Raw genomic sequence first — 25,163 nt, 5'->3', positions numbered from 1 at the left:
ATGTATTACTGAATATGCCTGTAAAATTTTATTATTGTACTACACATGTTTCACGAGATATGACGGTCAAAAACATCGAGATGTGTAAAAAAAAGCAGCTGTTGTTAAAATGGAACACGCTTCTTTAAAGAATCGGGAGTTTGCTGGTGTATTATGTATTAACTGCCGAATGAGATATTGTATTTATGTTTGATAGTGAAAGAAGCACTGTATCCAACTGATGTGTTGTAAGCTGCGGATGAAGATGTTCTGTATAGACAGACGAAAAAAATAATCACAACACTAAGGACTGCTTGACGTAAACGAAAGTTGGTAGGCGTGTTTCTACGGAGTGTTCATAACGTCTGTCCGCGTCTGATTGTTAGCCGCGCGTGTCGCGTGATTGTTCTCCTGCCTGGGTTACTTCCCTTCAAGTGGACTCTCCCAACATTCCACTGTTTTCGTTTATCTCAGCCAGCGTCAGTAGTATCGTTGGTGTGTGCCGTTACGCGTTGACGTGAACGTTTACGTTTAGTTCCCTTGTTCATTTGTTTAGTTTTTGTCACTGTTAAAATGCTAAGCATTGACGGACTTGAGTTTTTAGTCGAGCAAGTGTTCAAAGCTGGCGCAAATACGGAGTTCCAGTCCGTCAAACATTGGCCTCCACGATCGCCTGATCTAACACCATCTGATGTTTTCTTCTGGGGTACAGCGAAAGCAACTATATACACTCCTGGAAATGGAAAAAAGAACACATTGACACCGGTGTGTCAGACCCACCATACTAGCTCCGAACACTGTGAGAGGGCTGTACAAGCAATGATCACACGCACGGCACAGCGGACACACCAGGAACCGCGGTGTTGGCCGTCGAATGGCGCTAGCTGCGCAGCATTTGTGCACCGCCGCCGTCAGTGTCAGCCAGTTTGCCGTGGCATACGGAGCTCCATCGCAGTCTTTAACACTGGTAGCATACCGCGACAGCGTGGACGTGAACCGTATGTGCAGTTGACGGACTTTGAGCGAGGGCGTATAGTGGGCATGCGGGAGGCCGGGTGGACCTACCGCCGAATTGCTCAACACGTGGGGCGTGAGGTCTCCACAGTACGTCGATGTCGCCAGTGGTCGGCGGAAGGTGCACGTGCCCGTCGACCTGGGACCGGGCCGCAGCGACGCACGGATGCACGCCAAGACCGTAGGATCCTACGCAGTGCCGTAGGGGACCACACTGCCACTTCCCAGCAAATTAGGGACACTGTTGCTCCTGGGGTATCGGCGAGGACCATTCGCAACCGTCTCCATGAAGCTGGGCTACGGTCCCGCACACCGTTAGGCCGTCTTCCGCTCACGACCCAACATCGTGCAGCCCGCCTCCAGTGGTGTCGCGACAGGCGTGAATGGAGGGACGAATGGAGACGTGTCGTCTTCAGCGATGAGAGTCGCTTCTGCCTTGGTGCCAATGATGGTCGTATGCGTGTTTGGCGCCGTGCAGGTGAGCGCCACCATCAGGACTGCATACGACCGAGGCACACAGAGCCAACACCCGGCATCATGGTGTGGGGAGCGATCTCCTACACTGGCCGTACACCTGTGGTGATCGTCGAGGGGACACTGAATAGTGCACGGTACATCCAAACCGTCATCGAACCCATCGTTCTACCATTCCTAGACCGGCAAGGGAACTTGCTGTTCCAACAGGACAATGCACGTCCGTATGTATCCCGTGCCACCCAACGTACTCTAGAAGGTGTAAGTCAACTACCCTGGCCAGCAAGATCTCCGGATCTGTCCCCCATTGAGCATGTTTGGGACTGGATGAAGCGTCGTCTCACGCGGTCTGGACGTCCAGCACGAACGCTGGTCCAACTGAGGCGCCAGGTGGAAATGGCATGGCAAGCCGTTCCACAGGACTACATCCAGCATCTCTACGATCGTCTCCATGGGAGAATAGCAGCCTGCATTGTTACGAAAGGTGGATATACACTGTACTAGTGCCGACATTGTGCATGCTCTGTTGCCTGTGTCTATGTGCCTGTGGTTCTGTCAGTGTGATCATGTGATGTATCTGACCCCAGGAATGTGGCAATAAAGTTTCCCCTTCCTGGGACAATGAATTCACGGTGTTCTTATTTTTAGTTTCCAGGAGTGTATAAGAACCGTCCAAAATCTATCAATGAATTGAGAACTGCAATATCCACTTTCACTGTTTCTGTTACAGAAGAAATGTTACAGCTCGTGTTGGGAAACATGATTAGACGAATTGAGTTGTGTACTCAACAACATTTAATGTTAAAATTTGTAACTAAAAATGAATATTCAATAAATTTATAGCTTGTATTTCACTGAGATTCATTTCGGTATATTCGCTGTGGCATACGGCACGCGCGGATAACGATCACGTGGGTGACAATCATACGGCACTGCGCAGAGACTTTTTGAACACCCCGTACACTTGAAAGATGATATCTACTCAGATTTCGCGCCAGTCGCATGGAGTGTCGCTAGAAGCGCCACTACCGAGGATACAAATCACGTTTGCTTTAAATACACGGTTTAACGATCGTGAGCGTTAGTTACCTTTTAGATCGGACGTAGCGAATTGACGATAGTCAAGAATGCCCTTAAGGCGACAAAGACACCATTATCAACACTTCATTGAATTTGAACGAGGTCGTGTAATAGCGTTACGAGAAGCTGCAGTGTCCTTCTTCGATACTGCAGAACGACATGGCAGGAACGTAACTACTGTACGTGACTGCTATTAGTGGTGGTCACGAAAATGCATTGTTGGAAAATAGTGAGCTCCAGACGGCCCCGTAGCACCACCGTGACGGAAGACCATCGTGTTGGGCGTATGGTTGTGGCGAATCGTACTGCATCTGCAAGAGCACTCCGAGCACCAGTTGGCACCACAGTGACCCCAACGAAATTTTACAGCACGGCTACTTCAATGACAGGTCCGATCCAGACGCCAGTGACCCCAAACGACTACCACTTGCTACGTCAGTGGCGTGAAGCAAGACCTCATTGGATGTCAGAGTTGTGTTGTGAAAGCTGGTTCTACCTCGATGCCAATGATGGCCATGGTTTGGTTAGAAGGAGGCCGGTTGGGGCGTACAACCTATGTGTCTGATTGCTCGACGCCTCGGGGTGCGATTTAGCGTGAGAGCGGGCGCTCTCTTATATTTATCCCACGTACGCTAACTAAAAATTTGTGCGTCAACCTGGTGATTCGACCTGTTGTTCTGCCATTCATGAACAGCATTTCCGAGGGTTTTTATCAGGAGAACACTCGTCCACATACCGCTGTTGTAATCCAACATGCTGAAGAGAGCGTGGACATGTTGCCTTGGCTTGCTCGAACACCAGATCTGAAAAATGGGTCAAATGGCTCTGAGCACTATGAGACTTAACTTTTGAGGTCATCAGTACCCTAGAACACGTCTGGTTACACACACGAGTGGAAGGTAGGAGACTAGGTACTGGTGGAATTAAAGCCGGGAGGATGAGGCCTGAGTTGTCCTTGGGTAGCTCAGCTGGTAGAGCACTTGCACGCGAAAGGCAAACACCCCGAGTTAGTCTCGGTCCGGCATACAGTTTTAATCTGCCAGGAAGTTTCATGTCACGGCATACTCCCCTGCAGAGTGAAAATTTCATTCTGGAAACGTCCCCCAGGCGGTGGCTAAGCCATGTCTCCGCCATATTCTTTCTTCCAGGAGTTCTAGTTCTGCAAGGTATGCAAGAGAGCTTCCGTAAAGCTTGGAAGGTAGGAAACGAAAAGTTCCTGAGTTCGAGTCTCGGTCTTGCACTCAGTTTTAATCTGCCAGGAAGTTTCAATGTGCTAAATAATTGACGTCAAGAATGCAAACGAGGAAAAAGAGTGCATCATAAGACAGGAAGATTCACGCAAACAAATCTATTTGTAAAATAACAAGAATTCATTAATTAAAGAGAAATTAAAAAAAAAACAGAAAAACAGACATTGATTTGCTATACACAGGGGATAAAAATAATAGTCAAAAGCCAATGTTTTGCAGACTTGCAATCGTTTTTATTGATCACGAGTGATGACACTTTTCCATATTTTACAAATCAATAATCACGTGGCACAGAAGACCTGCTTAGTGTTAACATTCATTAGTGAAAAACGATTTCTTCTAAATAATGTTGAAAAGTTGTGTTGTTAGTTAATTAAAGTACACGGAAAAAAATGAAAAGTACTACTTTCATGTTTACAGAGAGCACTAAAAGTTTGCTTCGAGCTACATTAGTTACAGCAGTAGATCTTGTGCTCGGATGTTGATAGCGAATGTTGAATAATTTTAAAATATAATTTTATTTAGTAAAAAAAATCTTCCACTTCAGCATGTTTTAGATATCATCGAGTTACCTAATAGATCCATGTTGGCCACTAAACGAACTGACTTTAGGAGGTGAATATTGTAGGTCATGCGGTGCACAGAACTTTTGTTTCTTACACTGAACTACTTATTCTGCTCTACCTTTCTTTATTTTTCTATCCGTAGGGATTCTTGTGGCAACTTACAGATCGCTCCTGTATTTCAAAAAAAATATTTACGCAAGTTGTCTCATTCAGCAAATTCAAGCGGCTCTCCAGAGATGGTGTCGGAAAAATTGAAATCTCTGGTAAGGGCTTATGGGACCAAATTGTGGAGGTCATCGTTCGCTAAGCTTACGCCCTACTTAATGTAACTTAAACTAACTTACGCTAAGGACGACACAGACACACACACCCATGCCCGAGGGAGGACTCGAACCTCCGACGGAAGGAGCCGCGCGAACCGTGACTAGACGCCTCAGACCGCGACGGTGTCGCCGAAAGTGTGCTTCGTTTGTTTACCTAAGCCCGAACAAAGTAACGATACAGAAACTGGACATGGGACGCTAGTAAGGATAAAACCCGAACCAAAGGCTGAGCAGTTTCGTGCGTTACCATTTACGCTACGACAACAACTGAAGCTAACTGTATCTGATGGACCGTTTGAATTGGCAAGCCCATCAGTTTGAATGGCTTAATTCAACGCCAAATAACTCAGAAACGGCGCAACGTAACTAATTTCTTTCCTAAAAATTATATCTCACCACAATCTACCCGCAACACTTACAAGCTATTCAGTGTGTTCCTGGCAGCCCTGTTATCGAAAACGATGTAGTGGAATCGTAATTGACGCAAGCACTTTATATGAAACTGTTTCGTATGTGTTAAATGTCGTCTCACTTCTTGTCGTGATAACCTTCTCTATCAAACTACTAAAACGCCCAGTGTTTTGTCAGAAGGATATGACAACATTTGAAAATATCGTGTTCCGTACACAAGTTCTTCAAATGAGTTAAGGGAACAGTATACTTTCAACACTGTTGTAAGATTGTTTTGGGGGATAAATTGAAGGGAGACAAAGAGAGAGAGAGAGACTTAGACATAGGTTATCCTCCATTTTCATTTATTCATAAACGAGGAAACTAGCCAAATACGACGGGTTAAATCGACTTTAGTATGTCTTCATCTATTTACCCTGTCCTTGTGTGAGCTTCTTATTTGATATGAACTGTAGACTTGTAAATGTCGTAACTTCTTTATTACCAAATATCCTGCCTTTGCGCAGCGGTAGTCATGTCTGTGGTCGCTACAGGCCGACGTCATGTAAATACGGACTAAGAGACAAAAAAGAATTTCGTGAACAGATAAAATACTCATTGCAGAATGGAAACAAATATTTACAGTTGTCACCTAGAGGAACTGTTCTAGATTTATTATAGCTCGTTTGAATTCAGATAATCCATCCTAGTGTTATGTATTGTTTGATACTTCCCCCTCTACGTTGGAATGAAATTCATCAATGTTCTTTGCCTCTATCATGTATGCTATAACAACTGTGTGGCATTCTGTTTAAGCCGTTTCACTCACAAATTAACAAGGATCGGTTCAAAGGGCTCATTGAAACAGAGCAGAGTAATCTGTGATACAGCTCGCTGAAGAAAGAAAGCAATTAATTTTAAATTCTGGCGTTGTAATACTCTGTTTTTGCAGGTAACTTCATTAACAGCACAATGAGGTTAGAACGCTATCCCGCGATGCCAACTCGCGTGCAGTAATTGCTCTCCCTGGATTCTGCAAAGCTCATCGAAATAGCATTTGTGTTCACATCCCATTTTGTCGCTGGAGATTTATTGAAGAATGCCTTTCGCAGCAATCTTCCCACGGAAATTTTTACTGTCAGGTATTCCAGAACTTATTTCAAATTCCTGTTTGAAACGAAAAAGGGATTTTACCATGTGGTTAGCAGTCTGAACACAGTGATTACAATGCAAGAGCGATGTTTTCCGTACCAAAGCTACTGCGCTTGAAGAACATGAAAAATTTCGTAATAAGGAACTGCTGTTGTGTTTTTACTGAACTGAAACATTTCCGTAAAATCATAACAGTCATGAGGTTTTTACAACAGAGTGGCTCCAAGTAAAAAATAACCTTCGTTAGGTTCTGTTGTAAACTGCGACTGAATCATATTTGGTACTTTGTTGTGTAGTGGTGATTGTTACTCTAAGCTTCAGTTTAAAAACTGCTTTGATGCAACTCTCCTGGCTCTAGTCTATCAAATGCAAGGCTCTTCATTTATGGACGATTACTGAGATGTAGATGCATTAGCACTCGCCTACCGTATTGGAACTACGGTCACATCCAACAATTTCTCTCACTCACACTTCCCTCCACTACCAGAATTACAATTTCTCGATGCCCCAGGATGCGTCCTGCAATCTATCCCTTTTTTTTCAGTCACAGTGTGTCATAAAGCTCTTTACTCCTGCATTCGATTCATTACGTCACGTTTGGATATCCGATTTACCAAAACAATATTTAGCCATCTTCTGCAACATTACATATCACTATTCACCCATCTTCTTATTTATGCTGCTCATAATCTACATTCCTGGAAATTGAAATAAGAACACCGTGAATTCATTGTCCCAGGAAGGGGAAACTTTATTGACACATTCCTGGGGTCAGATACATCACATGATCACACTGACAGAACCACAGGCACATAGACACAGGCAACAGAGCATGCACAATGTCGGCACTAGTACAGTGTATATCCACCTTTCGTAACAATGCAGGCTGCTATTCTCCCATGGAGACGATCGTAGAGATGCTGGATGTAGTCCTGTGGAACGGCTTGCCATGCCATTTCCACCTGGCGCCTCAGTTGGACCAGCGTTCGTGCTGGACGTGCAGACCGCGTGAGACGACGCTTCATCCAGTCCCAAACATGCTCAATGGGGGACAGATCCGGAGATCTTGCTGGCCAGGGTAGTTGACTTACACCTTCTAGAGCACGTTGGGTGCCACGGGATACATGCGGACGTGCATTGTCCTGTTGGAACAGCAAGTTCCCTTGCCGGTCTAGGAATGATAGAACGATGGGTTCGATGACGGTTTGGATGTACCGTGCACTATTCAGTGTCCCCTCGACGATCACTAGAGGTGTACGGCCAGTGTAGGAGATCGCTTCCCACACCATGATGACGGGTGTTGGCCCTGTGTGCATCGGTCGTATGCAGTCCTGATTGTGGCGCTCACCTGCACGGCGCCAAACACGCATACGACAATCATTGGCACCAAGGCAGAAGCGACTCTCATCGCTGAAGACGACACGTCTCCATTCGTCCCTCCATTCACGCCTGTCGCGACACCACTGGAGGCGGGCTGCACGATGTTGGGTCGTGAGCGGAAGACGGCCTAACGGTGTGCGGGACCGTAGCCCAGCTTCATGGAGACGGTTGCGAATGGTCCTCGCCGATACCCCAGGAGCAACAGTGTCCCTAATTTGCTGGGAAGTGGCGGTGCGGTCCCCTACGGCACTGCGTAGGATCCTACGGTCTTGGCGTGCATCCGTGCGTCGCTGCGGTCCGGTCCCAGGTCGACGGGCACGTGCACCTTCCGCCGACCACTGGCGATAATATCGATGTACTATGGAGACCTCAGGCCCCACGTGTTGAGCAATTCGGCGGTACGTCCACCCGGCCTCCCGCATGCCCACTATACGCCCTCGCTCAAAGTCCATCAACTGCACATACGGTTCACGTCCACGCTGTCGCGGCATGCTACCAGTGTTGAAGACTGCGATGGAGCTCCGTATGCCACGGCAAACTGGCTGACACTGACGGCGGCGGTGCACAAATGGTGCGCAGCTAGCGCCATTCGACGGCCAACACCGCGGTTCCTGATGTGTCCGCTGTGCCGTGCGTGTGGCCGAATAGGCCACCTGATGGGAGATTGATGAGTGTATTATTTTGAGTGTGATGATGGGATCGTTGGTTGACTCTGGTAAAGGGAGCAATTCAGAACAAAATTGGAACGATACATTCTGTACAAACCATTATTTACTCACTAACTCGTATTGTATATTTGTTTTCTGACAGTTTGTGATGATGTGTGAATTCATCGTTTAAGAAAGTCTATAAAAATGTGTCTGTACAAGGTTAATTGCTTTTTGTCTTACTTTTGTGAAAAAATTCTGGTGATAGCACTCGGATCATAAGCAAATTTACACCGCCAACCTGACCACTCTATCGACAGGCCAAATTCTGCCATCACAAGCAAAGGTGCAGTGAGAGAGACGGAGGAGAAACGCTTTGCCTACTTCCCTCAGTGGTAGTACACAGTAGGACTAAAAGTATCCAGACACGCGTAGGTAATGCTGAATGGCCACTATATGACACGACAATAACTGTTTCCTGCATGGACAAAAGTGAGAGCCTGTGGTCGGCACATGTAGTCTCCTACAGCGTGGCATACGTACAAGTTATGATAGTAGATGTACTTATACAGGGTGTCCCGTTTATCTTGACCACCCTAAATATCTGTTTGGCCAGATGCCATTTACAAAAATTTTCAGGCACATGTTCTTTAGCCGTCACGGGGACATCAATCAGCATGACTGGCTTCTTTATAGCTTTGATTTTTTACAAAGATATGAACAGCGGTATGACTATTTTAAATGCCGCCCGGTATTTTTTATTCGGTGATTCAATTCGTCTCTTAAAGACCTATTCAAAAATCTATCATAGTGTACCATTCACTGAAACACAATGTTTTAATTACGTAAAACATTGACTTTGAACCCGGGATCACAAACTCGTCCACTTGTTGGAGTTGTCAGGAAACAAATCATAACCAAGTAAAAGCATAACACAAAATTGACTTCGACTCTCCTGTATCATTGTCCAGGAGTAAAACATTCAAAAGAGCTCAAAGTGGTAATCCTGGACACCGATACACGGGTTCACTCGTTGAATGAAAAAATTATTTACTGCTTTCAGTGTTGATTGCTGAAGACATTACAAGCAAGAATGATACGTTCCTGCATGTCCTCTGGAATTGTTGGAATATCGCGATAGACAATTTCTTTAATACATCCTCAAAGACAAAGTCCAGAGGATTTAAATCCTGAGACCTAGCAGTCCCAGCAACTGTTCCTCCTCGAACAATCCATCTGTCAGGATACCTTCGGTTCAGAACACGACGTGCACGCAAGGCATTATGTGCGAGACATCCATCGTGTTGATACCACATAAACATTCTGGTTCAAAAATGGTTCAAATGGCTCTGAGCCCTATGGGTCTTAACTTCTAAGATCATACAGTCCCCTAGAACTTAGAATTACTTAAACCTAACTAACCTAAGGAAATCACACACATACATGCCCGAGGCAGGATTAGAAACCTGCGATCGTGGCCGTCGCGCCGTTCCAGACTGTAGCGCCTAGAACTGCTCGGCCACCCCGGCCGGCAAAACATTCTGTTTCTTAGCGGCACTTCATCCAGAAGAGGAGGAAGAATTCGTCTGAGAAAGTTGGTATACGCTGTGCCGTGTAGGCTACCGTTGATGAAATAAGGGCCAATAATTGTAGTATCAAGCATCCTACACCAGATCTTAACTCTTCATTTACCCTGATGTACCACCTGTCTAAGGTAGCGTGGGTTGTCGCTGGACCAATAATGCATGTTCCTTTATTTACCTGTTCTGTGTTTGAGAAGGAACATTCATCAGTAAATAGAACATTGGAGAAAAAGAAGTTCGGATTGGCGAGGATTTGCTGCTGCGACCACTGACAGAAATGTACACCATTGTGGAAATCATTCCCATGGTAAGGATGGAACCGGTGAAGTGAAAGTATACGATGTACTCGGGTTCTAGGAATGTCAGTCTCGTGTTCAAGCTGTCGTGTGCTCACGTGTGGCTTCATATCAACGGAAGCTAGAGCAGTAACTTCGGCAGCTTCGTCTGTGCGAGTGCTACGACGATTGCGTTGTCGTGGGTTGAAACTTCCCCTTTCCTGAAGCGTCGCAACAAGAAGAGAAACATCCGTCGGGAAGGTGGGTTCTTGTCAGCTTATCGCTCTCTGTACAGTTCCGCTGCCTGCATAGCATTTCACCTACCTTCAGCAGCAACAACAACCATAAAAGAAACTTTATGTCGATGCTGTTTGTAGGACTCTACATAACAGTATTTAAAATGACTAAACTAGTGTACTAAATATACCCGTACCTAACAAAACAGATTGCAATTACTGTCCTGCTAACTTACATTCCCGGCAGTTGAGTAGCATTTCTACCTTCTCTTCGTCCGTGCACATTCTACTCATACAACTCTTCAACTGACGATGGTTGACGGAATGACGGGTGTGCATTCTACTTATGCTTACATTTGTCCTCTGTCAACGTCAGCAATTGGATGTGTTCCATTACCCCGGGTACCTGCACTAAGCGCTGGGAGCATCAACATCATTGTTGTGTTATGTAATTGATAACGTTGTGTTTCAATGAATGGTACACTGTGATACTTTTTTGAATAGATCTTTAAGAGAGGAAATGAATTACCGAATAAAAAAAAACAGGTTTCCGTTTAAAAAAGTCGCACCGCTGTTCACACCTTTGTACAAAAACAAACCTACAACGAAGGCGCTGATTGATGTCCCCCTGACGAATAAAGAACATTTGCTTCAAACACTTTGTAATTTGCATCGGGACAAATAGTTATTTAGGGTGGTCAAGATAAATGAGACACCCTGTGTGTGTATGTATGTATGTACGTTTTTATGGGTGTTACACATCTCCTCCTAAACCACAGGACGAACATCAACCAAACTTGCTACACATGTCATTCGCTGTCTGGAAAAAATCACTGTGGGGGCAAGGACCACCCACCTATCAAAGGGGTAGGGGCGAAAAACAGTGTGTCCCATGGCGCGAGAATACCCGTATATCAGTTATACAGTATTTGAGAATAAGAGCACTTAGAAACTTTGCAACAAACTTTACACGTAATGTCAAACGTTAACAAAATTTTTTCTCGCTGACAACCGTCACAAAACGCTGAAAGAAAAAAAGTTTGTAGCTTACTACATTTTCGCTGTTCATGCAGTAAAACTGCCACAGTATGAATGACGTATTAATTTGTTATTTTGAAACGTGGCTATACTGAGTCACAGCGGCAGAGATTGCGCCAAAGAGTATTATTCAGCCGCCTCCACTGGCAGTTGTAGTTGAGAAGTTGCTGTGGGCAGTTGTAGTTCTGAGGTAGGCGTTATCAGTGCTTGTTGAGACGATGTCGATAGAGTACTAGTTGTGAGCATGTCGTGTGCAGTTATTCTGTTGGGCAAGACACCATATGTTGTTCGATTTTGGATGTTGTAATGATCAGAGTGTATTTTTCGTCAATATATGTGAAGGTAACGAAATTTTTTTAAATTTTTTCAAATTCCCTAAATAACAATGCCTCTTGGTCACAGGTTCAGTCAACAAAGCATCTGGCTTGTGTTCATGTATTAGACTGAAATTATGGTTTCTATGTGCAATTATAGTGTTTCTTTTTTTTAATTACTTCATTGTAAATGGTTCTTAAAGCATCTTGTCGTATTGTGGAAGAAACGTGCCATATGTGTACGTTGAATCACACTTCCACACACAGAACAGTTACACTTGTGCTTTGTTGTTTCGTAGCTTTTACAGTTGCTGGGGACTTAATTAATCAATTGTGTTAACGTAAATTTCGTTTCATTCTTTCTTGTTATTCTATGCAGTCAGATTGCATACTCATACTACTCAGGGCCAACCGGTTACGAGACTGCGTAACCGGACAGACAGCGACTAAAAAGAAAATTATTAGCATTATATTTATTTAAGCCCGCATGCAACTTCTCTTCTGTTAACTGTATGAGCTACACATTTTGCAGACAGTATTTACTTATACCACTGAATGTACCAGAAAAAAATTACTTCATAATACGACACTTATTTCAGGCGATATGACGTCAACTACTGAGATGGGAGAAAAAACTGCTGCATCATGTACGACGTTTTAATTTATTATTTCTTTGCTACTTCTCCATTGACAACACATTTCGGAGGCAGCAACTACAGATACCACTGGATATACCAGCTTAACTGTTTAATTGTATAGGACATAGTTGAGGAGATACGACGCTATCAACATCGAGCTGCGTGAAAATGAAACTGCAGGCAGAAATTCTTTAGACTTTATATATACATATACGCGTTAAATATGTGTAAAATATGTTTGTCACGGGCATAATCGAGCAAGCCACGGATAGGAAGCTCATCCACGTGCTGACGTTGACAGAGGACAAATGTAAACGTAACTAGAATGCACGCCCGTCATTCTGTCAAACATCGTCAGTTTAAGAGTTGTGTGAGCAGACTGTACACGGACGAAGAGAAGGTAAAAATGCTACTCATCTATGGGGAATGTAAGTTAGCAGTAGAGTAATTGCAATCTGTTTTGTTACAGAACGATTTCAATCAAATTTGGGGCACTTAGTAGGTACAATCGGGAAAGAAATACTGCGGGGGAGGAACCACCAGTCTCCTGCTGAGATGAGGGTGATAACGTCGAGAGAGGAGGGAGGACAAGGACATGGAAAGACAACGAGGAGGAAGGAGGACATAGGTACAGATAGGAGAAGTAGGAGATGGACAGAGATAGGGGATGGGGAAATGTACAGAGAGACGAGGAGATGGACAGAAAAAAGAAAGCGGAGGAGGTGGACAAGGAGAGGTGGAGGAGAGATGGACAGAGAGGGTGTAGGAATAGACTGACGAAGAGAGGGGTAGGAGGAGATGGGAAAGGAGCAGATAGAGGTGAAGGAGCGCGGACAGAGGGGGAGAAGCAGTCTAACAGAGGCGCAGGAGGGGACAGACAGAGAGAGGAGGAAGGAGGAGGTACTCTTAAAGAAGATTGGAGTAAATAAATTCTTGGCCAACACCGGGATTCTCAGCTAGTTGATTATAAATAAGACTATTATTGCACCAATAATGTTTCTGGTTTTAGGTTTAAAAGACGCTTGAACGTTACTTGCTCTATTTTTGATCGGCTACATCGCCGTTTGTTAAAAAGATAATCGGACAACACATACATTCATGTAGCTAAGTCAGTAAGTCAAATTTATATGCTGGAATTGGCTAACCGTGCAAGGTATTATAAATGAAATACTTGTGGAAAATAGCTAAGGTGGGAAACTTCAGAAGATCCTTTAACAGTTTACAGACTACTATTACTCCTATTATCAATAACAAGATTATTAAGATCATGACCAGGGTTTCGAATCGTGGTTGCTAAGAGACAAACGAGACTGGCCGGTGGCTTTTGGTGAGGGCTCGGTGATGTATTTATAGCACCATGGTCAGCCTTCCAGTGGCACGGCTGTAGATGTGCTGGCACCGTGTCCGACGGCGGCATTGAGTGGGCCGCGAGGGCGGCTGGTTCGTCTTCGGCAGCAGCCAAAGGTGGATGACCGGCGCTGGGGGCAGGAACTGGGCAAATATCCTCACTTGGCTCTCGCCAGGGCGAGTCCTGTTCCGGCTCGCCGGCAAGTATCTCTCCAGGTCGATCTCTTCGAGTTCCCCAGACCCATGTCTTATCTTCCTCTTCTGGTGAATCCATGTCCATGTTAAAATATTTTGTTCCGACCACATTTCTCAAGTTAGAGACCACAGGAACTTCAGCATGCTTTCACTGGGCAAAATATATCTCGCCAATTAAGAATGGACGTTTCGACTGATTAGCTGCGGTCCTCTTCACGGCGGTCTGCTGCTGCATGCTCGTGAATGTCTTCCTTTACATACTGCCATTCTCGGTTATCTCGTGGCTACCGACGTCATATACCTGAGATGTCTTTGGACGATTTGAGCAGAGGTTGTTATGGAGGTGGTGGCTGTACGGTGTGCTCTCGCAGTGCGCTGTCCTTGTGGATGAATGCAATGGAACTCTAGTAGGTCATTGGTAGGAAATAGCGTATGGGCTGGCTGTTGCACGTGCAACATGAGTGATAGGCAATCTATCGTTGTGTTTTTGGAAGGCAACAGCAAATCGTCTGCTTGTATCCAGGGGGCAGTGTTTCCCTGTAGCGAGACGTTAAGGCCGCACGGCAGGTCTCCCGCAGCGGCTGTTTATTCTGTTAAATCCGGGTCAAGCAGCGCTGCCTGCTAGCGAACACACGCGCCCCTCCGGACTGGGATCGCTGGTAGCCAGGCCGTAGACACCGTGTACTGATCCTCCCTGTTCATGCTGTTAGGACCTTTAACTATTTCAATAGCCTCTCTTATTTTCCGTTTCTGCATCCATAGCTACCGAGCAGGCACGCGAGATACTTGGAAACTGACAGGATGGCAACATACTTGTTGTTTATTTATTTCAAATTTCTGCTACCAGTCACTTTTTATTTTATGCTTAATCTAACATAATGCAACGCGTTTGGAACATGTTCTGTTCATCTTCAGCCGTTTATACAAACATACATATAGAGAAATGTTACTTAAAAATAAACAGTGTTAAACTAGATTAATCTAGAACTCTTTGTCCACTGTTTTTTACTGTAGCTGCTGGTGTGGCATTTGAGGGAAGGAGGGGGGCAGTGTATGGCTAGAAATCGAAATCAGTGATACCTTCTGCTGGTTGTGTTCTTTGTGGTTGACTATATAAACAGAACAAAGAACATCAAACTACACTCACAACTGACAGTGCCCCAGCAGTCAAATATGTAAAACTTCCACATCTTGGAATAAAATGGATTTCATGGTAGAAATGGAAATTTTCATACATAACACAAAGCATGGAGATAAAATTCTCAATGAAATAACCGAATTTAAAAACTCAAAATTCTTCAACAGTCTTATGCCAGTTCCAACTCAATAGGTTCAAGATATGTCAATGTGAATAATTGACTACAAATCTGTCAGTCCCAAGAATAAAGATACAAAACCTCGATAATCGATACAGACTCAAATGCTACAGTCCGCCATCTTGTGTTGTCTGTATAACATCGAAGCAATTTCTGCAGTGAATTATGGTGGAAATCACTGACAAAATATGATGTGAAGTAGTGTAATGTCAATCAACAGGTCCGCCATTACACCAGTGATGCAAGTGAAGCAGCAAGATGATGAAATTGTAAGTGATCAACTGTCATATAAAAGCCTTTCACACGATTTTCGTAACACACAACTGATGCAAACCTATCTGCATCCTATACAGGCTGTGATACACATAGTCAACTACAAAGAAGAAAACCAGCAGAAGACATCACTGGTTTCGATTTATAGCCATACACTGCCCCCTCCTTCCTCCCAAATGCCACACCAGCAGCTACAGTAAACAATTATGGACAATGAGTTATGGATTAATCTAGTTTAAGACTGTTTATTTTTAAGTAACATTTCTCTATATGTATGTATGTATAAACACCTGAAGATGAACAGAACATTTTCGAAACGCGTTGTATTATGTTAGATTAAGCATAAAATAAGAAGTGACTGGTAGCAGAAATTTGAAATAAATAATTATCCGAAACAGTCACGGTGCACAAACATAGTCATTATGGTGTTATTATGCAGCGGACTTCTTGTTCTGCCCGAACTGTATGTAACGTCCATGCTCGGAAACGAGAGTGCTAATGGGCGCCGGTTCCCGGTTTCACCAACATAGACTCCACCACATTCAAACCTAAGTTTCTAGACACCTTTCACTCTGTGGAGCATTCATGGGATCTGTAGTGGGCCTCAACAAATATCGGATTTTGCGTCCACTCTGAAATACAGTTTCATACCTCTGCGAAGCAGCACCTTACATACACGGTCGGTTACGCCTCTCACATAAAGTCTACGAGCAATAAATAGCGTGTCGAGTGTAGTTCTAGAAGGTCTGCTAATGATATTTTAATGGATATTAATAAATGGTTTAAAGCCAACTCACTGACATTAAACTTCGAAAAGACTCACTATATGCAATTCAGAACCTGTAAGAGGTTTCCACCCAGCATATGCATAAAGTACGAAGAGCAGATAGAAGAGGTTAATAGTCTTAAATTCCTGGGATTACAACTTGATAATAAATTCAGCTGGGAGGAGCACACCACAGAACTGCAGAAACGCCTTAAAAAATCTGTATTTGCAATTCGAGTGTTAGGCGACATAAAAGTGAAAAAGCTTGCATACTTTGCCAACTTTCATTCCATAATGTCATATGGTATAATATTTTGGGGTAACTCTTCAAGTCAAACAAACGTTTTTAGAGTCCAAAAGCGTGTGATACGTATTATTTGTGGAGTAAACTCACGGACGTGTTGTAGAAACCTCTTCAAAGAACTGGGTATACTAACTACTGCCTCTCAGTGTATTTACTCCTCAATGAAATTTGTCCTAAATAATATATCTCTTTTTTTCAACAAACAGCTCAGTTCATACATACAATACCAGGAACAAAAATGATCTGCACAAGGACTTAAAAACACTTACTTTAGTTCAAAAAGGGGTTCACTACTCAGGAACACTCATCTTCAATAATTTGCCAGCAAACATAAAAAATTTAGTTACAAATAGAGATCAGTTTAAAAGGAGCCTGAAAGACTTACTAGTGCCCAACTCCTTCTACTCCATTGACGAATTTTTTAATAGAAACAAATGATGTGTTGTATATATTTATACTATTAGTATTGTTATTCCAGCTTTAAAAAAAATATATAAAAAAATAAAAAAAGGTGACATGTTCCACATACACGAGGATCTCCTCAACACGGATCCATGGAACGAAAAACTAATCTGATCTAATCTAATCTATAAACCACAGAAAGAGTATTGGGCCGTATTTGGTCCGTGTTCGTGCCATTTCTTGTTTTACATCTTCTTCTAACCGTACTGCCACCTCGTTATGTTACTTTTCAATTACTGGTGTCACTGAGTTGCTGTCTTGCCTGCCCGTGAGCAGCAGCCACAGCGCTTATCGATATAGGCCATTCAGTATTATCTTTGCTGCACTGCTGTTACTTCTCAATCGTCCTGTGTCGAGCAGTCAGTTGGAACGTGCCAGCAGTTAGTTCGGACCTGCCAGTGTTTGAGTTGGCACGTGGCACAAGTTCAGTCAGGGAGCGGCAGCACTGAGGTGCGGGCCGCCGTCACTCGCCAAACGGTTGCCGACACACATGACTGAAATGGGGACGAGTTTAGTTGGTCGTCGGTCGCTCGTCTTGCCGGACGACGTGTATCTGACCGGCGATCGCTTATGGGTTGGCTGTGTGTGCCGACTCGTGATTCGTCCCTGTTACTGTACAGTCACTGCCGTTAGCATTGTCTGGTTCTTCATGCAAGTGTTCATGAAACTGTGTGCAGTTTGTGTGATTTGGATTGACAAGTTATTTTAAATGTTGTCGGCGTACTTGCTCTGATGATTCGGTTGGTGTGGCTCAGCCAGGAAACCTCCGCGTGGAGCAGTGGGCCGGGCCCGCTGGCAGTCTCTACGCAGTGTCGGAGTGTTTGGGAGCTGTTGCGATTGCTACGAGGTTCGTGGCTCACCGACCCAGGACATCAAAGTTGAATGGTGGTTTAATTACCGAAGCCAGTCTGTTAACATTGTGCCGTCGGTTTTGATGGTTGGCTGTTGGGGAGCGAGTGTTCTAGTTGGCGAAAGTTTGGCCACTAGCCGCTGAAGTTTAACTGTTTTTTGCTTATTTGAAGTCCAAGTGCACCAGCGGAATTTTCTGCCTTGTGGCCGTTAGCATTCCTATTACCTGCCCTGGCTGCTGACGTAAAATTCAGGATGTGTCCTTTCCCACCCTGTTGTCGCTGTCCAACTCGTGTGTGTAGTTTTGACGGCTTATGCATACTTGGTTGTGTGCACCTGCGCATTTTACGTTTTGGCATTGGAATTCCCTATATACTGGTAGGGTGGAAAGGAAGTCATCTTGTGGGTGGGTGTGTTGACTATCTCTTAGTTGGGGTACCGGCGGATCGGATATATTTGGGCCGACTACCTGTCTCCCCTAGGCGAACGTTAATATTTCAAGTGCACACCGCCCCCCGGAAACACCTGAGCACCGCTGGCTGTACTTTCTTTTCTTATTGGTGTTCGATTGTCTAATTTAATGGCTCATAGCCGATGGTTTGAATTTGTATGCTTTTAGTTGGGTGTTAAATAATGGGCCTTCAACCGTTTTAAAACTAAAATTCCTTAATTGTTATATCTTAGATTTATTTGGACTTTCACCTCATTAAAAAAAATATATTTAAGGATAAATCCTTCGGCTTTCCGCCTCGTAAAAATTTATTGTAGTTGTGGTTGGAATCATGGGCCATCAGCCGTTTTTAAACTGAAATTCCTTATTGTTGAGTCATAGATTGTTTGGGCCCTCAGCCTCCCTTTTAAAAATTATATAAAGATAAAGCTTTGGGCCTTCTGCTTTTTGAAAATTTTTTATAGTTGTGTTTTTAAATCACGACCCCTCAGCCGTTTTAAAAGAGGCTGTGCCCTTGCCTGACATATGACCTGGATAAACTGACTAAACCAGAAGTTGTACAGTTCAGGGAGAGCATAAGGGAACAATTGACAGGAATGGGGGAAAGAAATACAGCAGAAGAAGAATGGGTAGCTCGGATGAAGTAGTGAAGGCAGCAAAGGATGAAGTAGGTAAACAGACGAGGGCTAGTAGAAATCCTTGGGTAACAGAAGAAATATTGAATTTAATTGATGAAAGGAGAAAATATAAAAACCAGTATATGAAGCAGGCAAAAGGGAATACAAACGTCTCAAAAATGAGATCGACAGGAAGTGCAAAATGGCTAAGCAGGGATGGCTAGAGGACAAATGTAAGGATGTAGAGACTTATCTCACTAGGGGTAAGATAGATACTGCCTACAGGAAAATTAGAGAGACCTTTGGACAAAGGAGAACCACTCGTATGAATATCAAGAGCTCAGATGGAAACCCAATTCTAAGCCAATTGGGGAAAGCAGAAAGATGGAAGGAGCATATAGACGGTCTATACAAGGGCGATGTACTTGAGGGCAATATTATGGAAATGGAAGAGGATGAGAGGAAGATGAAATGGGAGATACGATACTACGTGAAGAGTTTGACAGAGCACTTAAAGACTTGAGTTGAAACAAGGCCCCGGGAATAGAAAACATTCCATTGGAAATGCTGACAGCCTTGGGAGAGCCAGTCCTGACAAAACTCTAGCATCTGGTGAGAAAGATGTATGAGACAAGCGAAATACGCTCAGACTTCAGGAAGAATATAATAATTCCAGTGCCAAAGAAGCAGGTGTTGACAGATGTGAAAAATACCGAACTATCAGCTTAATAAGTCACAGCTGCAAAATACTAACGAGAATTCTTTACAGACGAATGGAGAAACTGGCAGAAGCCGACCTCGGCGAAGATCAGTTTAGATTCCGCAGAAATGTTGGAACACGTTAGGCAATACTGACCCTACGACTTATCTTAGAAGAAAGATTAAGGAAAGGCAAACCTACATTTCTATCAACTGTAGACTTAGAGAAAGCTTTCGACAATGTTGACTGGAATACTCTCTTTTAAATTCTAAAGGTGGCAGGAGTAAAATACAGGGAGCGAAAGGCTATTTACAATTTGTACAGAAACCAGATGGCAGTTATAAGCCTCGAGGGACATGAAAGGGAAGCAGCGGTTGGGAAGGGAGTGAGACAGGGTTGCAGCCTCTCCCCGATGTTATTTAATCTGTATATTGAACAAGCAGTGAAGGAAACAAAAGAAAAATTCGGAATAGATATTGAAGCCCATGGAGAAGAAATAAAAACGTTGAGGTTCGCCGATGACATTGTAATTCTGTCAGAGAGAGCAAAGGACTTGGAAGAGCAGTTGAATGGAATGGTCAGTGTCTTGAAAGGAGGATATAAGATGAACATCAACAATGCTGAGAGAATTTGATTAGGAAATGAGACACTTAAAGCAGTAAAGGAGTTTTGCTATTTGGGGAGCAAAATAACTGATGATGGTCGAAGTAGAGATGATATAAAATGTAGACTGGCAATGGCAAGGAAAGCGTTTCTGAAGAAGAGAAATTTTTTAACATCGAGTATAGATTTAAGTGTCAAGAAGACATTTCTGAAAGTATTCGTATGGAGTGTAGCCATGTATGGAAGTGAAAAATGGACGATAAATAGTTTGGACAAGAAGAGAATAGAAGCTTTCGAAATGTGGTGCTACAGAAGAATGCTGAAGATTAGATGGGTAGATCACATAACTAATGAGGAGGTATTGAATAGAATTGGGGAGAAGAGGAGTTTGTGGCACAACTCGACAGGAAAAAGGGACTGGTTGGTAGAACATGTTCTGCGGCATCAAGGGATCAGAAATTTAGCATTGTAGGGCAGCGTTGAGGGTAAAAATCGTATAGGGAGACCAAGACATGAATACACTAAGCAGATTCAGAAGGATTTAGGTTGCAGTAAGCAAGTTTGCACAGGATAGAGTAGCATTGAGAGCTACATCAAACCAGTCCCAGGACTGAAGAGAACAACAACAACAACAACAACAGTTAAGCTGGGAAATTTGCGCTGTAATGTTTGGGCAACTAAATAAAGTTATATGTTTTCGAGTGTAACTGTGAGCCCTCTTTCTGGCCCCTTTCCACAATTCCAACTATCTGTTCTGTCCTGCGGGTTTATCAGGGCGTTTCAACTATCTTTTTGTCTGTTTCGTCTTCGTTCTACCTCACAGTTCGTTGTACATCTATGCTGTATCCAGTTCCTGTTGTATGAAGTTGTCATTAATCCGGTGAGCTAGGGGTGTCAGCTTCTGTAGCAGAAGGTTCTTTTGTTGCGGTGCAAATCATCGTGTAGCTGCCTGTGAGTCAAAAATGGCTCTGAGCACTATGGGATTCAACTGCTGTGGTCATCCGTCCCCTAGAACTGAGAACTAATGAAATCTAACTAACCTAAAGACGTCACACACATCCATGCCCGAGGCAGGATTTGAACCTGCGAACGTAGCAGCAGCGCGGCTCCGGACTGGGGCGCCTAGAACCGCACGGCCACCGCGGCCGGCGCCTGTGTGTCTTTGTATACTTTATGGCCTAGTTTGCCGCTAAATGTTATGTAGAATGTTCTATACACTTCCACATCCATAAAAGTAATCGTTCCATTGTTTACCATTTCTAGCGTGAACTGAATTTTCTTATGTAAGCTGTTGAGGTGCTCATAAAATCCGAGTAGTGCCTGTGTTATTTCGAATTACGATGCAATACATTACATGCGCGTGTGTCCGAAGAAACAGATTCTGCGGCTCCTATAGCCGTTATGAAATGTATTACATGTATTTGCAATTGTGAAAGTGGACAACCATCAGCTGCAGAATGGAATGACGCCAATGAAAATTTGTGCCCGACCGGGACTCGAAGCTGGATTTCTCGCTTGTTCTCCACGTTGCAGAATTGCCTAACTTTATGTAATTCGTGAATCCCAGTTCTGATGATTCTCGCTGTTCTCATTTCCGCTACTTCTCATTACTTTCATCTTTTTGGGGGTTGCTTTCAGTCCATTTTCTGTACTCACTAGACTGTTCATTCCGCTCAGTAGACCATGTAATTATTCTTTACTTTCACTCAGGACAACAATGACATCAGCGAATCGTACCATTGATAGCCTTTCACACTTAATTTAAATTTCACTCTTGAACCTTTCCTTTTGCTTCTTCGATATACACATTGAACAGTAGGGGCGAAACATTACATCTATGTCTTACACTCTTTTTAATTCCAGCACTTCTTTCTTGGTCATCCACTCTTATTATTCACTCTTGGCTCTTGCACATATATTACGCGTCTCTCCCTGTTTTTCTGAGAATTTCGAACATCTTGGACTATTTTACACTGTCGAACGCTTTTCCCAGGTCGACAAATCCTATGAACGTGTGTTGATATTTCTTCAGTCTAGCTTCTATTATCAACCGCCTCTCTCCTGCCTTTACCTTCCCTAAAGTCAAGCTGATCGTTACCTAATTTATCTCAAAGATACTAAATCTATAACAGTCGTTTCAGAGTATTCTTCATTTATTATCAATCTTTCTTCCTGGGACTTGACACATTTGCAGACTTACCGAAACAGTTACATCAAAACTGATTATTTTAGAATGTGGCACCTGGTTGATAAAACTTCTACAGACTTCTGTGGTTCCAGTGTGACAGCTTAGTTACAAACGTAAGTGGACGCCAGACAATTGCCCGCTAATACTCAATTTGAAAGGTATGTGCTAAGGTCTGATCAGAAAATAAAGACGATAGTTGCCAACCGCAAGGTGGAATGAGTATAATATCTCTGACCAGGAGGATCTTTGATGGTTAAGAGGGCTGGGCGAGCGCAGTAAAAAACTCGGGAATCGCAGCTAGGTGCCTGGAGGAAGCAGACATGTGGTGACAACTTTCAGGTAGGATACCCGCTGCGCAGTTTACACTGAGCAAACTTTAGCACGTTAATGGGAGAAGCTATATAATGATTTAAAAATGGTTTTTGTTAGATAATGTTCAGAGCTAATATTGGTGTGTCCAAGGTTTGACGCAGTAAGCGTTTTGTAAAATTCTTTGTAAGAGTGATTCGTGCTGCAAAAATGATGGAAATGGTAGTTTTGTATATGACATACATTGTGTTTCAGTCTAACAGCCTGAATCATAATCCACGTCCTTGCTTGTAATAAATATGACAATGAGTAGTAAGGTAAAGTTACCCACCAATGAGATAACGTAAAGAAAATGAGTCCTATATATGTGCAGTTCATGGTTTGAAATCGGTTTGGGTGTACCTAAAGTTATCAGAGCAAAGTTATTTCACATAAGAAATTTTATTCCATTCACAACTGACATTATTCAAGTCAAGATACAGTTTCATTAGGAGCGAACGTTAAGTTTTCTGTACCATCTTAATGCCACTGCACAAATGGAGGAGTGCACGAAACAAATTCGCAGACGCAGTCACATGCAGGTTTGTTAAATAATTAATTTGAAACACTTTTATGTATGATACTTTCACATTGGCTACGGTGTCCACTAGGCTTAATCTGTCTTCGGAAGCAAGCTGTCAGCAGAAATAAAATGAAAACAAGATTCCAAGCAACTTGAGACTCCTGTCTAGTTACATGGGAATCGATATACACTACTCACCATTAAAATTGCTTCATCACGAAGATGATGTGCTACAGACGCGAAATTTAAGCTACAGGAAGAAGATGCTGTGAAATCCAAATGATTAGCTCTTCAGGGCATTTACACAAGGCTGGCGACGGTGGTGACAACTACAACGTGCTGACATGTGGAAAGTTTCCAACTGATTCTCATACACAGACAGCAGTTGACCGGCGTTGCCTGGTGAAACGTTGTTGTGATGCCTCGTGTAAGGAGGAGAAATGCGTACCATACCGTTTGCGAATTGATAACGGTCGGATTGTAGCCTATCGCGATTGAGGTTTATCGTATCGCGACATTGCTGCTCACATTGGTCGAGATCCCATTACTGTTAGCAGAATATGGAATCGGTGTGTTCAGGAGGGTAACACGGAAAGCCGTGCTGGATCCCAACGGCCTCTTATCACTATCAGTCAAGATGACAGGTATCTCATCCGCATGGCTGTAACGGATCGTGCAGCCACGTCTCGATCCCTGAGTCAACAGATGGGGACGTTTGTAAGACAAGAACCACCTACTATAACAGTTAGACGACGTTTGCAGCAGCATGGACTATCAACTCGGAGGCCATGGCTGTGGTCACAGACAGGAGCGCCTTCGATGGTGTTCTCAACGACGAACCTGGGTGCACGAATGGCAAAACGTCATTTTTTCGGATGAATCCAGGTTCTATTTACAGCATCATGATGGTCGCATCCGTGTTTGGCGACATCGCGGATAACGCACATTGAAAGCGTGTATCCGCCATCACCATACTGGCACATCCCCCGTCGTGATGGTATGGGGTGACATTGGTTACACGTCTCGGTCACCTCTTGTTCGCATTGACGCGCTTTGGACGTTACATTTCAGATATGTTACAACCTATGGCTCTACCCTTCATTCGATCCCTGCGGAACCCTACATTTCAGCATGGTAATGCACGACCGCATGTTGCAGGTCCTGCACGGGCCTTTCTGGATACAGAAAATGTTCGACTGCTGCCCTGACCAGCACATTCTCGAGATCCCTCACCAACTGAAAACGACTGGTCAATGATGGCCGAGCAACTGGCTCGTCGCAATACCCCCGTCACTACTCTTGATGAACTGTGGTATCGTGTTGAAGCTGCATGGGCAACTGTACTGTACACGCCAATGAAGCTCTGTTTGACTCAATCCAAGCGTATCGAGGCAGTTATTACTGCCAGAGGTGGTCGTTCCGGTTACTGATTTCTCAGGATCTATGCACCCAAATTGCGTTAAAATGTAATCACATGTCAGTTCTAGTATAATATATTTGTCCAATGAATACCCGTTTATCATCTGCATTTCTTCTTGGTGTAGCAGTTTTAACGGGCAGTAGTGTACGTCGCTCTCATGTGTTGTACATATGTGCTAAGTGAACCGTAGGGAACCACGCCGGCATAGTTTGGCTTGCAGCCGTGGTGGTTGTCCATGTTGCCGCAGCGACGTGTTGTCGCGCATCAGGGGATTACTGCCCGGACCGCCGAAGATAAACAGAGCGGGCGCCTGCCGTTATGCTGTTGGCACGACGTATCTTCGAACGCCACGTCTCCAGCCCTGACGAGCGCACCAATCAGGGGTGAAGCCACCAGCTGCCTGATACAGCGCTGTTGGCATCTAAAGGGTCAAAATACGAGGCGCATTTCTTAAGCACGTAG

This window comes from Schistocerca gregaria, chromosome 1, assembly GCF_023897955.1.
Source record: "Schistocerca gregaria isolate iqSchGreg1 chromosome 1, iqSchGreg1.2, whole genome shotgun sequence".
In the NCBI taxonomy this organism is placed as follows: Eukaryota; Metazoa; Arthropoda; class Insecta; order Orthoptera; family Acrididae; genus Schistocerca; species Schistocerca gregaria.
This window is presented reverse-complemented; position numbering follows the sequence as displayed.